The 16,499-nt window shown below is 39.8% G+C and overlaps 1 protein-coding gene across 1 annotated transcript in view; it reads left to right on the forward strand.

The window, feature by feature from the left end:
• Positions 1 to 16,499, forward strand: part of LOC145988917 (atlastin-3-like) — a 284,911-nt gene that overhangs the window by 224,451 nt on the left and 43,961 nt on the right. The window lies entirely within an intron of this gene.

The raw sequence follows: 16,499 nt of genomic DNA on the forward strand, positions 1-16,499 counted from the left end.
TTGTTTCATTCGAAGGTAAAGGCGTGGTGTAGTGGTTCTTCTACCTGGTTTAAGGAGCTAAAGCTTGTAGGGTAGTGGCTACCGTTCAGGATTGTCAATCTGATGGTCGTAGGTTCAAACCCTTCCGGTGGCAGAAAATTTTCGTAAGTTTTAGACATATCCAATTGTGTTCATTGTCCACGCCGTGTGAAACGGAATGATTCAGTTTGGAATTAACGATGGGGGGAGGGGAAATATTGAATTACAAAATCTCCATTTCAACGAACCGAGAAGTGTGGAAAAATTGAATAATTCTTATAAATATTAAAAATTACATTCATTTTTTTAGTGGTATAATCGCAGGTAAAATCAAAGATCTTACATGGAAGATTTTAATTTGCTCTGAACTCAGCCAAAAGGCATTTCGCACCGATCTAATATATTCTCCAGTACATTTCAAAATGTTATTGAATGTTTCATGTCGATAATTTGACCAATGCATCCATTCTTGACGCTCAGACGATATTTTCTGCAACTACCTCTTCTCTCCAGTTCCTTCTCCTTCTTCTCTCCCCTCTTTCCGTTCTGCTTTTATCTCATATCGCCTTCCCTACTTTTCTCGCATCTTATCTCCATCCCACTCTCCTCCACTCCTCTTATCTCCTTTCCTGTCTTAGATTTCCGACTCCACTGCACTATTCTCTCTTTTTTCGTTCTTCTCTTTTTCTCTCATTTACTCTACTCTCCACTTCCGTCTTCTCGTCTCCTCCTCTCCTCTCCTCTCGTTTTCCTCCTCTTTTCTCTTCTGTGTTATTTTTTCCTCATCTCTCCTCGAATCTTTATCCATTCTCCTCACTACATCTCCTCTCCTCGTCTATCCTATCTTTCTTCTCTCCTCTACTTTTCCTCTTCTCCTTTCGCTTTCTCTTTCTCCTCTCTTTTGTAACCTTTCGTTTCCTCTCACCTCTTTCCCTTACTGTAGACTCATCAGCGATGAAATACTAGAAAACCTATTTTTTTCTTTCAGAAAGAATTTTGTCATTTGCGATATAATAGTGATATTTTTAATAATTTTATACAATAATACTTGTTTATATTTCTTTCGCGTATTTTATAAATATCTATTGTGCATGTGGCAACCCTGAAATTGAGCCTAACTCTGCACGCAACCCACCAACGGCTTGTGTAAATTGGGTTGCCTAGTTTAAAATGTCGTTGTCCTAAAACTTTTGAGAGACACTGTACAACATATATTTTACACATATGCAACATGGAGCGACGTAAAATAAGAAAATACATGTGCAACATGTTAACGCCAAATTGTGTACATATTCAAAGTTTATTTAATATATACAGTTTATATATATATATATATATATATATATATATATATATATATATATTATTTAAATACATTACATGATAAATTAATCCGCCAAATTGTCTCTCAAATGCGCGCGCCCCATTTTTGCGAGCGAAGCGAACAAGAATATTTTACAAAATGTACTTTTATTTGTATAAAATTTAAATCGAGGGGGCAATTGCCCCTCTGTGCCTCCTGCAAGTGCCCTTAACCATCTGGAAGAAAAATGCAAGAAACATTTGAAAATTAATTTCATTTTGAACATCCATTTGTCCTGCTATCCTTAGATTCTGCTAGTCATGTTTCTTTACTTCAACGTTTGCCTACCCTAGATTGGGCATCTGTCCAACATTGGGGGGGGGGGCAATGCCTCTGCCCCCTGTGGTTGCAGCACTGTTTGTGAGTGTCTCTTCATGAATTTCACGTCATCACTCATTGTCATGATTAGCTGGATGTGGTAGAAAGACAACGCTAAGTAAAAAAAAATATATATATATATATATATATATATATATATATATATATATCCACTCCCTCTCTCTATCACATGAATCGCTTTTACCAAAACGTAGACTGGGGAAACAAAAAAATATGCAGTTCAAACTTCATAGCAACACATCCAAGAAAAACATCCAAAAGCATTAGGCACCTTTAATACAAGACTTCTCAAGATGTCACAACTGTTCTAGATACTTAAAATTGCGAGATCATTTCCCGAAATCTGAATCTGGAAGGTAATTTTATCCCCCAATACTGATACATTATACAGAATCCCACACACCTTCATAAATCATAAAAGTCTTTGTTATGTTGCTAGAGTAATAGGGGATATAATATTGTAAAGAGTAGTGAGAATTCCAGGTAGGAATGTGTTGTGTATTTTTCACAGGGGGGGCAGCGCAGGCTCTCAGGGGGGGCAGTTGCCCCACTGCCTCCCCTCTAGCTACGGGCCTGGTTCAGCCGGTGTCAACTGCCTTCAGGTATAATATAAAGAGAAGAAGAGAATTGAGATCCAACAGCCAAAAGTGATAAAATGTTATAACAGTTACGTAGGTGGAGTGGACCATCAAGACTGGTTGGTAGGGAAGTAGCAAACTGGAATAAGAGCTAAGAAATGGTACTGGCCACTCTTCACATGTCTCCTAGATATGACACTGGTAAATGCCTGGATTCTATATCGAATAATCCACGGCTCAAATGCCCTGAACCTCCTAGAGTTTCGCAGACATATCACCAGGAAAATGATCAGATCCTACACTTGGAAGAGTCGTGCAATGAATCCCGGACAATACAGACCTCACCGATGGCACAGTTGTAGCGTCGTCGTCTTGTAATCAAGGGGTCCCGAGTTCGATACCGGTGGAGGCACATAGTGGTACGGATCCCATTTTAAACTGTAGGTCCAGTCCCGATTAGCTTTTCTGTGCATAAAGTGGACTTAAAACAAATCAATCACTCAATCCCGGACACGTCCTTCCAGACATCAGGTACGACGGAGTTCGTCAGGACAAGGGCAGAACAACGAAGGTGCCAGCTGCAGTCCTGCAAAAGGAAACCTAGAACGAACTGCGTCAAGTGCTCAAAGATGCTCTGCATTGAGTGTTTTTAGGTATACCACACCATTTAAATTCACATTACACAGTTTTGAAGCTAAATATATTGCTAACAAATATTGTAATCACAATTTTGTAAGTACTATATACATTATATACAAAATATTGTACTCATAATTTTGAAATGTTATACAGGGTGTCTCAAAAGTAATAGCACAAAGTGACGCAGGTGAAAGTACACGATAATAGAAGCAAAACAGCATCAGTAAACATGGGTCTGCAAGCGAGCCATTTTCGAGATAATAACGAATATGTGATTACAAGCCGCCACTAACTTCATTGATTCAAGTGCCTCGTGAACATTCGCTAGATCATTTTTGATGACGGCAAGTGCATCCTCGATGTGAGCTATGGTACCTTGCAGTTTTCCTCGTAGGTCTCGAGCTGGAGCTTGATGTTGGCAACACTGCGTGCAATAGCATTCAGTTCGCTGGACGAAGGTAGATTGTTGATGAAGCCTTCCAGCCTTTGTAGTTTAGTTTGAGCGTCGGTGATGGCTGCGTGCAAAGCATCCGTTTGAAGCTCTGCCTTGATACTTTCCAACGTAGGGATTTTGAAAGATTGAAACTGTTCGCGCAATTTAGCAATGCTGGCATTGACGGGATCGTAGTCATCTTGTGTTTTGATGCTCTGGATGATGATTTGCAGCTCGGTTTGGATGGTGGAAGTTTGGTCCTGCAAGTGTTGCTACAACTGTTCCACGTCGGAGGTCTGCGTTTGCTGCAGCTTCAGAAGTTCGTTTTGGAGCTTGCCTACGATCAGCGCCAGGTTCTCGAGGTTGTCTATCGACGCCAAGTCGGTGTATTTTTGCAACAGCGATTTGAGTTCTGCATCGATCTTGAGTACAGGGTCCAGGCACTGAGACTGCAGGCTGGCTATCTCGGACTGGAGGCTGGAGTTAAGCATAGACTGCAGGGCCTGCAGGTCGCTTCTCAGCTTCTTGACCCTGACGTCGAGCATGAGAAGCTCGTCGCCGTGGTCGTCGAGTTTCGTGTGACCGAAAATGTCGTTAGGCATTACTGCTACTATGCTTATTTATTTATTATAGGATAGGTTATTTGAAGCTCCACAAAAAGCGGGATGAGTTTGTCGTAATCACCCAGCAACTCCACGTACAAGCAATCGTCGGCAGATACATCGTACATGGTGACATTGTTCATCCTATCATGCTTCAGGCGATAAATATTCTTGCCGAAAGAAATCTTGACTTCACCTACATTCTCTGGATTGACAGTTAGCTTAAGTTTACCGCTGATTGGGAACTTGTAGAAATTTAAATTATTGTTGAAGACGTAAAATATTTTGCCAACGTCCTCGTCGTATTTCGTCCAAATGCTGTTCAGGTGAATGATCAACAAGCCACTCAGTTTGGATAGCATGGACGGCAACAGGTCGAAGCTTGGCGTTGCAGCCTGACTCGGTGCTTCTATGACAGTCTGCTTTTTGAATGCAAACAAGTTCATAGGCATGGTTATTTTATTTTATACTCGACAGAAAGTTGAACCAAAAACTGTTATTAATATATTTGTAAAAAAATCCATTTAATATCTGAAATAAAAAATGTTAACTGTTTAAGGAAAATTTTTGCAAAATATCCCGCCATTTGCTTCAACTTACTAGGACCCCAATTTCATAGGCTTGATCCTAGAAGTCACATGCGCAGCCATGTATCCTTCATAATCGCATATGACGTATTTTTCCACCAATCAGAAGAGACCACGTTAGATATGAGTCATCATATTACGTCATAATTTGTTGCGCAATCAGAAGATATGAGCCATCACATTACGTATTAACTTGCTGCAGTGTTGCGCAATCAGAAGATATGAGTCATCACATTACGTATTTTTTAACTAATCAGAAAACACAATATCAAAAGCATTCGCCTGTAGCGCAGGCTAATTACTGCTTATATATTTACAACTTGCAACCCCTCAGATTAATATGTAATGACCGATATATACAAGGACATAGATTCTGTTATTATTTTGAGGGGTCCTATATTGGACACACTATGGGGTCCGACATTGGGTCATCAGCTATATATAAAAAAACATCGCTCGTGGCAGTAACTTCGCAAAAAACTATAGGACTAATAACACAGTTACCATATACTTGGCTATTAGCTCCATCTATTTTTTTTATTAATATATTTGTAAAAAATCCATCTAATGTCTGAAATAAAAAATGTTAACTGTTTAAGGAAAATTTTTGCAAAATATCCCGCCATTTGCTTCAACTTACTAGGACCCCAATTTCATAGGCTTGATCCTAGAAGTCACATGCGCAGCCATGTATCCTTCGTAATCGCATATGCTATAGTCAGCCAGATATTATCATAGGAGAATCACATTTCACCCTATGATCCTACCCAAACTGACATTGCATAAGCTAGAAGAAACAGGGCGGGATATTTTATGTTAATTACGGCAGCCTGTGTGCAGTTATAAGTTAATTATCAAAAGAGCACTCTAATATAAGACAATACCACTTACAATATTCCCTAACACACAATCAACATACCAGGTAAGATCCTATTTGTCCTTTTATACCCACCAAAACACCTAGTTTTTTGTTTCCTCATAGATGGTGCTGACAGCGCCACCCAGCTCGAGATAGTTCCTTTGTTTACTAACAGATGGCGCCCACTGTCCTCCTCCGAAAATTTTCAATAAAAAACTTAAAATGTCAAATATCTCGAAAACGGTGAGAGATAGAGCAAAAAACCCTAAGGGATATTGCTAGATGTCACCTTGTCGATTTAGGTAATGTAGATTACGTATACCAAGTTTGGTGGTCCTAAGTCAAGGGGTGGACAAACTTCCAAAAATTTGCATTTTTCTAGACTTCGTAACTTTCGAACGGATGGTCGCAGAGACGTGGGGTTTCTTGCGTTAACATCGTCTCGGTGTCCTCTGTCTTCCTCTACAAAAATTGGTATAGGTCGTCATAGAACCAAATTTACCCCCTCTAGCTTACCTTAATAAAAAAAAATTAATATCTCGAAAACGGTAAGAGATAGAGCAAAACAGACCGCGATTTTGACTTCAAAGATTCATTTTATGATAGTAGAGAATACCCATACCAAGTTTGAGCGCGCTACGATTAATATGACCCACCCCCCGAAATTTCAGGAGGTGGGCCTTATCTCGAGAACGGTTAGAGATAAAGCAAAAACGATTAAAAATCGTAAAAGGTTAACGAAAAGCACATGGTATAAGCTACCTATATATGATGTTTTCAATAGTTGTTGTCTGGGAACCATGTTGGCCCACACCCAAAATTTAACTTTAATAGACCATATCTCGAAAACGGTAAGAGATAGAGCAAAACAGACCTCGATTTTGACTTCGATGAAGCATTTTATGATAGTAGAGAATACCCATACCAAGTTTGAGCGCGCTACGATTAATATGCCCCCCCCCCCGAAATTTCGTCAGTGGACCATATCTCGAGAACGGTTAGAGATAAATAAAAATAGTAAAAGGTATTGCTAGATGCCACCCTTGTCAATTTACCAAGTTTGGTGGTCCTAAGTCAAAGGGGGTGGGCCAACTCCCAAAAATTTTTCATTTTTTTTTCTAGCAACCCCCATCGTAAAAGGCTATGGCAAGAGCCCAGTAGGTTGGCAACATTGCTTTATGCGCTGGAACTACATAAGGCAAGCCTAAAGCAAGGTTGCCAGCTCCTTGCTTTAGGTTAAGTTAGACTAAGAAAAGTACACGAGCGCACCACTTTCGCGTTTGCCTTATGATGTTTTCCGTTAAGGTTACAAAAAAAGCACCACTTTCTGACCCAGAATTCTCTTTTTATCCCTACTCATGAAATAATACCATTATCAATTTATGTTACATGTTTCTGCTGATTCGTGTTATTGAAACAATTATCTCATGAAAATTCTGCATTGGTTGAACTTTCTGTGAAGAAGACTGAATAGTTTCCTAGTTCCTGGGTGTGTGGTTTCGCGTATATCAGTTTCACTCTGGTACAAATTAAACACATATATAGATTAACTTATACTTTAATAACATGAAGCACGTAAATAACACGAAATATAATGAAGGTTTCCACACAAATGTACACGAATATGACGAGGCGTACAACACACGTACGTCGCCTCACGACTCTACTCGGACTCACATTGCGCATGCGCACACTGCATGGCAACAAGCTTAATAAGAATGACAATTCGTCTGAACATCACGGACCCTCTTGGAAGATCAGCTTCCAAAATTAGAATACACAATAATTATTACCTTTTACAATATAACATATTACACTTGAATACATAGATTACAATAAACACAAATTTCCTTTCTGGTTACATATTTACACTTTCTCAATTGGTAGAGGTGCAAGCTTCATAATAGGCCTCTTTAGTTCACCGTCTTTAGTTTTAACAGTTGCAGATTTGCATGGAGATTTTCACATGTTCATGTCTCAATAATAGTTCAGTAAACGGATGATTTTTGGGTAACACTATAGGATGTTTCTTATCTGAAGACACATCAGCATTATGTAAACGCCCACCTACTCGTAACACACAGTTATTGTCAATGAATGGACTTAACGAAAGAAGTTTACTGGATGAGGGGAGCTCCTGTTCTGTTTGTAAACAGTTAACCTCGCTCTCATATGCTTCATGTTGGGTGACCTTGACCCAAAACTCAGTCGCACCTGATAACTCTTCGGTTGTCAACGTCTGCTTTTTTCGCTGCATGGAAGGCGCTCTACAGTTGCTTATGAATCTAAACATCCAAGCAGTAACACGTATTAATCTCAAGAATGATGAGAATCTCTGCAATAACTCCTTAGTGTCAAAGGTTGTAGTCAACAGCACACGAATCCTTGTTTTTCTTTCCTCCTTTTTTATTTCTTCACTTTCCACTGTAGATGATTCATGCATAGGCAACTCAGGCGAGTAAAGAAATGATGGACCATTCCACCATAAATGAGCTTCACACAACTGTGTTGGGAAAGCACCAGGAGAATCAATGTCTGCAGGGTTTTCTTTCGAACTCACATGAAACCACTGTTGAGGATTCGTCAGTTCATGAATGAGTGAAACTCTGTTCGAAACAAATGTACTCCATCTGGATGGATCTGATTTAATCCAACATAGGGTGATCTGGGAATCAGACCAAAGGAAAATATCGTCTATATGCAATGACAATGATGACTGCACAACACTAATCAATTTGGCTAACAACACAGCAGCACATAACTCTAAACGTGGCAATGTTACAGGTTTTATGGGTGCAAGCTTTGTTTTCGAAACTAACAATCTGACTGTAACAGCGTTGTCATCATATACTGTTCGTAGATACACAATAGCACATGTACCTTTCTCACTGGCATCACAAAAACCAATCAGTTGACACAAAGTTGGTTCTCTACATTTTAAGCATCGCGGTAACTGTATGCTCTGTAACACATGTAATTCAGCACAATGTCTTTCCCATATTTCTCTTATGTCACTAGGAATAGGTTCATCCCAATTTAACTGTTCCTTCCACAGTGATTGAATTAATATTTTAGCTAACATAGTGACTGGGGCTAGTAATCCGAGTGGATCAAATATGCGAGCTACCTCAGACAACAACAATCTTTTGGTTAATACAGGGTGTTCACTAGGTGGGTTAATGATAAAACTCAAATGATCAGTATCCGGGTGCCACACAAGGCTTCTCTCCACAAAATTAATTGGTAGTCTCTGTCCTGAAGATCCACCTTTATCTGGCGATACATCATATGAACATCACTCGTCAATGCAATAAGATGGCCACGAAAACGTAACAAAATGGATAGTAACTCTGGCTGTTGTTTACCTCCATTCATTAACACGTCATTCAAGGACACGCCTGTGCTAGTTTTACTCGATCCATTAAAAACTACTCTCAGTTTCGTACTTGTGCTTGTCTCCTTTGTTATAGAATGATGCGGAATGAAATAAGAACTAGCGGGGGCTTGGAAGGTTCACAGTCCGCCACTGGTGTCATATGATTCAACGCAATGTACTCTTGCATGAATAACTTGTATTGTTCTAGTCTCTGGCTATCAACTCGAAGCCTACGCTCTTGACTAAGCAAACATTTCATCGCCTTATCCTTTGAATAACCTAACTCGTCGCGGTTGACCTTAAATGGTAAGCGTACGACATACCGACCATCATCCTCGCGATAATGTGTTCATACGAAATGTTCCTCGCACAATTGCTCTTCTTGACTCGGCACTCGTAAGTTAGGAATCTCCTCCGATTCAAAAAACTTATTCAGTTTCGTTCAGATCATTTTCTTGTACAACAATGTGATAAGAAGACAGAGATTGTTGAGGTCTTTGTTGAGAAGTTTTGCCACAAACAACCCATCCCAAGCAGGTTTGAATAGCCACGGGTTCATTTATTCTCCCCTCTCTTCTTCCACTCATTAGTAACAATGGGAAAAGATCAGCCCCGATAAGCAACTGAATTGTGTCAGGTTTGTGATATGAAGGATCGGCAAGTTCAAGGTTTCGTAAATGTTTAAAACTCAGAGTGTTTGGTACACACGCTTGTGGCACTGTGTTGGATATTTTCTTAACAACTAAGGGCGAACAATGATAGGATCTGTCCCCGTTTTTAGAGAGTATGTTCAAATCAACAGTAGAGTGTGAATTGCCGGCATTTACACCCGAAATTCCAGTAACCGACATGAACACTTTTTTACGTTTCAAGCCTAATAATTGGGCTGCGTTCTCGCTCAAAAATGACTTTTCACTAGCACTATCCAAAAGTGCTCGCAGGGAGTGAAGCTGATTTTGTTTATCCTTTACTCTCACAACAGCAGTCGGTAACAAGACACGCGTTGCGTCACACTGCGTATCAGCTGTTTGTTATGTGCGACACCACTTGCGGTGTTGCCACGTTTCCACTTACCTTAGCTCTTTGCGAAGTTTCACGATGGATAGACGTGTGGTGAGACTTACCACAAGACCTACACGAGCCTGATTTACACCTATCCACAAAATGGGAATTATCAAGGCAGTTGAAACACAAGCCTTTCGATTTCACAAACACTTCCCTCTCTGGCACAGATAGGCTCCTATATTCTTCACATTTACTCAAAAAATGCGATTCTCGACACATAGGGCAAGAGGACGACACGTGAAATGAATTAGCACTTCTTCTAGCACTGGGTTCACTGTGGGGGGTGGGGGGTTTCCTTTGGGATCCTGGTGTCGGGTCCTTGGAAGATGCAGATGCTGCGAGCGCTCTCGCTCTGTTGTCCAGGAAGCCGCTCAGCTGTTCGAAAGTAGGAAGTTGCTCGGACGACACGTTCAGCTCCCATTGTTGCCTCGAAGTACTGTCCAATTTCTCCACGGTATGAAACACTAGGATAGCGTCCCAATGCTGCACTGGAATGTCCAACACACGTAAAACTCAAACACATTCTGTCGTCACGTCAACAAGCTTGCGTAAGCCGACCAGACTCAGTTTGTAATGAGGGTTGGGACACAAGCCGCTTAATTGTGTCGTTCACTAGCGCGTGTTTCTGTTCATATCTGTTTCTGTTCATATCTGTTAGTCAGAATGCCCCATGCTTCTTTGTAATTCGAATCGGTTATCGCTATAGACTGTAACAATAACGCGGGTTCACCACGGACGCTCGATTTCAAATACTGCAGTTTTTGCGCGGGCGAAAGTGACGCGTTGTTGTGTACGGACGCCACGAACAAGTCTCTAAAAGAAAGCCACTGCTGCAGATTTCCTGTAAAAGTAGGCAAATCCAATCTCGGTAGACGCACATCACTCACTGTCTTTGTCACGGTCACGGTAGTTTTTTTTTTTCGCGATGTATAACTTGGCCAATGCTTCGTCGAGCCTGTCCTGCACTGAACCAATTTCCTCATCATATTGCTCAAACTGTTCGTCGGTGCACTTTTCTGAGATTTCACTGATCAGTTTTTGAGTGTCTTCTGTCAGTTGTAATGCTTTGTCTATGTACACTAAAACATTACCTTCGGTGAGATCATCTGCCGCCAATTTCTTCTCCAAATGTGTGACGTCACGTTTGAGAAGACGTTTGTTTGAAAGTATTTGCTGCATATTTAAGTCTCAAAACACGTAAAGTACATACACGAAGATCACAGTCACACCCGGCAAGGATACGATGCACAGAATTACTGGTAAGCACAAAACCACTGTCTCTCGAAGCTTAAACACAAAGCCGTTAATAAGGCGCACTTTCTCAGCGGGAAAACAATGGATGACCGGGCCGTAACGAATCGAATCAACCATTTATCCGGGCACAGGAGGACCATGAATAGTTTCCTAGTTCCTGGGTGTGTGGTTTCGCGTATGTCAGTTTCACTCTGGTACAAATTAAACATATATATAGATTAACTTATACTTTAATAACATGAAGCACGTAAATAACACGAAATATAATGAAGGTTTCCACACAAATGTACACGAATATGACGAGGCGTACAACACACGTACGTCGCCTCACGACTCTACTCGGACTCACACTGCGCATGCGCACACTGCATGGCAACAAGCTTAATAAGAATGACAATTCGTCTGAACAAAGACCGTGAGTCAAGCCTCCTGCTCCTCCGAAGTGAACTTCACTCTGATTGAAGGATCGTATATTTCACAACACTTCCTTGTTGCAGAGCTACCAACATAATTTGGTAAGACGTGTGACTTAGAAAAATTCCATGCTACAAATTTTTGTGACAGAACTGTACATAGTGATTCGGATTCCACTTTAAACTGCAGGTCGAGTCCCGATTAGCCTTACTGTGCATAAAGTGGACATAAAACATGAACTTAATCAATCAATGAATCAATCAATTCTTCTTGTTCGAGGTAGGCAAATGAGTTTCTTTTTAGGATACACGAAATAGGGTTTAATTTATTTCAAATAGATTTAATAAAGATATTGAAACAAATATCCAGAAAATATATTTTTTATTCGTGAATAGTTGGAAATTAATATATTTAGCAAAACCCATTATGAAGCCAAGGGTCATATGTTCAAATCCTTGGTCATGCCTGGATGATTCGTGGTAATTGTCTTTCTTCTATTTCATCAATTCATAATTCATCCTTTTTTTCAGGATTAACCTATCGACGCAGAAAAGAAATGAATAGTAATCAAGTACAGCAGTGCTGGATAAAAACTACTAAACCTTGAAAATTTAGTCTAACCAAAATAATATGCATGATGTGGCAACATAGCAGGACAGTGTAGCAAACATTGTGAACTAAAAAAGTTACAGTACGATGTATAACGAAGTACACTCGAAAACAAAACAGGCATTTCCTCTGTGAAGGCGCATAATGGTTCAAACCCCTCTTTAAACTGTAGGTCCAGCCCCAAGTAGCATTTATGGGTATAAAGTGGACTTTACTACAAATGTTTTGGAAATATTTTTAAAAGCATACTACTAGTGGTTACACTGTCCTGCAATATTGGTTCGAAACTTGAGGATGAGTTTGATGCAAATTGTCTCGACTAATTACCAACATACATATTCAAAGGTTGTGCCGAATTATTATGTACCCCTTTTTGGTATATTTACAATATTATTCTAAAAACGCAAATTTATCCTGATCTTTGGAAAATCAGTAAAATTTGTCCTGTTTCTAAAAAAAGGAAATTTAAATTATCGACCTATTTTATTAATCTCAGCTACTTCAAAACTACTATTTGAATATACAAGGTAGAATCAACAAGTAAGGTAACAGGTTTTTTTCCACAGAAACCTTTATGTCGTGGTTGTGTAAATTGTGACAGGGTATACATGACACTGCACACTAACATTCCACATAGTCACCATATTTGTCTAAGCACGTGTTCCAGCAGGTGACCAATGCATCAATGCCACGAGTAAAGAAATCAGTGTTAAGGCTGTCCAACCAGGTTTTCACTGCATCCTGTGCCTCTTGGACTGTGTTAAAGCGTCGTCCTCGAAGATGCTTCTTCATTGGTCCGAACAGATGGAAATCGCTGGGTGCAAGATCAGGGCTGTATGTGGGGTGTTCCTAAACCTCCCAGTGGAAACGTGTGACATGGTCACGGGTGAGCTGCGCTGTGTGAGGTCGAGCGTTGTCGTGTAACAACAATACACCCTCCCTGAGTGCTCCAGGTCGTTTCCGACGTATGGCCTCTCTCAATCTGTCCAATGTCTGGCAGTAGGTCACAGCATTGACAGTGGTACCACGTGGAAGGAATTCCAGGTGAATCACACCAAGGTGGTCCCAAAAGATCGTGGACATTGTTTTCCTTGCACATGTTACTGTTTTAAACTTTTTGGATGGGGGCGGTGATGGATGTTTCCACATCATGGAGGAACGTTTGGATTCCGGTGTCCACAATGGCACAGGTGTCTCATCACCCGTAATGATGCGATACAGAAATTACGACCCTTCTTGTTGATATCGGATCAGGTGGTTCAGACTCATGCCCATTCGTCTGCGTTTTTCATAATCAGTGAGATTTCTTGGTACCCAATGTGCACACACTTTGCTGTAGCCAAGCATGTTGTGCACAATACTGTGCACAGAACCATACGAAATGTTCAGTGTATCTGCAATGTGTGACAGTGTGATTCGCCTATCCTCCCTAATCATTCCCTCCACCTGACAAATGTTCTGGTCGGTAGCTGAAGTTGACGGTCTGCCACTTCGCTGATCATCATTAATGTCAGTCCTACCATTTTCAAACTCCTTACACCAACACCACACTTGTTTCCTGGATAACATGTTGTTTCCATACACCTCCACAAGTTCCCGATGGATCTCTGCTGGTTTCTTCCCCTTCGCATGCAAAAACCTGATCACACTTCGCACTTCCACATTTGACCATGTTTCCAGTAACCCTGCCATCTTCGAACTGCGATTCTCTGCAACTGTGTCACCGTGCTGCTCTCTAGCGGTCACCAGAGATACTATCCATCAATACCTACAACACACACAAAAAAAAAACAGTTACTAGCATATCGTTGTACATTTTCAGGGCACTTGTTACCTTACTTTTTGATTCTACCTTGTATTTCACATATCAGGATATACAACCATATTATACTTTATGTATCAATAGATCAACATGGATTTTGTCTTGAGAAATCAACTTCAACTAATCTGGTCAATTTCACACAGACTATAGCAGATTACCTTGCGTCTGTTGACGCAATACATATGGACTTTGCCAAATCCTTCGATACTCTTGATCACGTGTATTGCTGAGTAAATTGGCTAAGTTTGGTCTCTCTCATAACTTGCTTAATTTAATATCCTCTTATCTACACAATCGAATGCAATTTGTGACATATAATGAAGCTAAGTCATGCACGTACATAGTCTGTCCTGGTGTACCACAGGGCTCCATTCTTGGACCATTATTCTTCCTATTATACAGGATGGCCATAAAGTCTTTCCCTCATTACAAAAAATATTTTTAAAAAAATATTACCTATGGTTTGCTGCAAACGAAAGAGAAACTCATTACGTTTTTTGACAATGTCAAAACACTTCCACATGTGCACCGTTTGTTGCTCGCAGAACATCTAATCGATATTTGATTTCTCACCATGTATTGTCCAACATTTCGTGGGTGACACCAGCAACAGATTCAGTTATCCTTCTTTCCCTGGCGTTTTAGCGCGATGTGCTGACAACTTCGCCACGGGGGCTGGCATAATCAGGATCAGGTATCATACATACAAGTACTCAGTGAATTCAATGCTACACCTTGCAAACATTAAATTTTAATGCTGAGATGGACATTTTACGGTTCAGGCAGCCTTTTTATTACGGAAAATCCCACTCAACAGTACACCAGAACTCACCCATTTTAAGACTTGTATTAAACACAATGAAATAGTCAGAAACAACAGAGATTTGAGTTAGTTTTTGAGTTATTGACTTTGATAAAAGCAAAAATCCCAAAATTTGAAATTTTTAAACAGCTGCACATCAAAAACTATTTAACCTAGAGAGCTCAAATCGGTGTCATTCTCTTCTGATTTTCGTTAGTTTGAATTTGAAATGTAACATGACTGTGCTATTTGGATTTTGTAATATTTCAAAGACTAAAAAGATAGTTTCTTGAAAACCTAAAAAAAAAACCTTTTATTATTATTATTATTTTAATATATGTTTTGAAGGCATTAATTGGCAATTTGTGTACAAAATCTCATAATGAGACGGCAAGACGAGACCGACAATGAGACAATTACAAATGAACACGAGACAAACAACATGACAGGCATTTACAATTCTAAAAGAAACCAAGCCTAGCTGCCATGACTCGTCTCGTCTCGATATCATCCCTCGTAGTGAGGTTGTGAACCGACCAATCAACGCATCCGGGTAATTAGTTGAGGCAGCTATTTAGCAGTACAAAATTGAATATACAGGGTGGCTGAAAAAGTCACTTAACACCCTCGGTACAATGCCACTGCAGCGCGCAATGTGGAAATGGTGATGACCAATCGTTGCCAGGCCAAGGGGGAACCACATTGACGCCACCCGCGTGGTCGGCGGCCATCTTGATGTCCGCCATCTTGAATTCAACTTCAGAATTTTAAATGGGAAGGGGGTGATATGATATATCAAATCAGGCTAGAATTTCACGAGAAATGCAATGGTGAAGGTGTTTTTGACGTATCTTTAACCAGTAAAAAGTTATGACTGAATTCTTGTACCAATTTGCTCCTTTTCGAGGTGTTAGAAAAATGCCTTAAAATTTGTTTAGCGCATCGGTAATGCATCGAGATCAAAAGGACATCTAGGGAGAGAAGTTTGTATGCCATTGCACACGATTTTAATCGGATACATCCACGAAGAGCTGCGCATTATGAATGGTTGTCGCGAACAATTTACAATGTGATGCTTCCATTGAATTAAAATTATAGATTTTTTTTCTTGAAAGGTCCTTCTTCAATTATTTAAATCTGTACAGATTGTAAAACTTTTCTCTTCATAGACTACACAGTAAACTGTAAGCTTGAAGAGCAGATGAGAAGCAAGCTCTAAACAATGACATATTAACATGACAGATTGTGTTTTGAACCAAACGCTAGCCTTGCAACATTAGAGGTTTCGTTTTTGCCTTATAGTGAACGCTGAGAAATGCTGGAGTAATTTTTTTCGGAGCGTAGTTATTTAAAGAAATAATATAAGTAAAAATTATGGGAAATGACTATTATTGCTTTAAAAGAATACTCATAAGAGATCAAACATAAAAATAACAGCTTTAAAGAAGAAAGCAATGTTGGGAATTCGAGTATGCAGGAACAAAAATGCAGTTCAATGTAAACTTATATTAAATATATCATTATTAATACGGTCCATTACAAATATTATCGACAATCGTAACCACTACAAGTGGCTAAAATGTATTTAAAAATGTCAAATGTTCAGATTGTTATTTATTATCCACTTGAATTTTCATTGGCTCACGGTGAGATAAATCGTCAAATCAAATCGTTGTCTACCTCACTCGACAAAGAAACTTTTCACAATTAACACTTGCGTTTATCAAACAACTATCATT

The sequence above is a fragment of the Lepisma saccharinum genome, chromosome 6 (assembly GCF_977018435.1).
Source record: "Lepisma saccharinum chromosome 6, izLepSacc3.1, whole genome shotgun sequence".
Classification (NCBI taxonomy): domain Eukaryota; kingdom Metazoa; phylum Arthropoda; class Insecta; order Zygentoma; family Lepismatidae; genus Lepisma; species Lepisma saccharinum.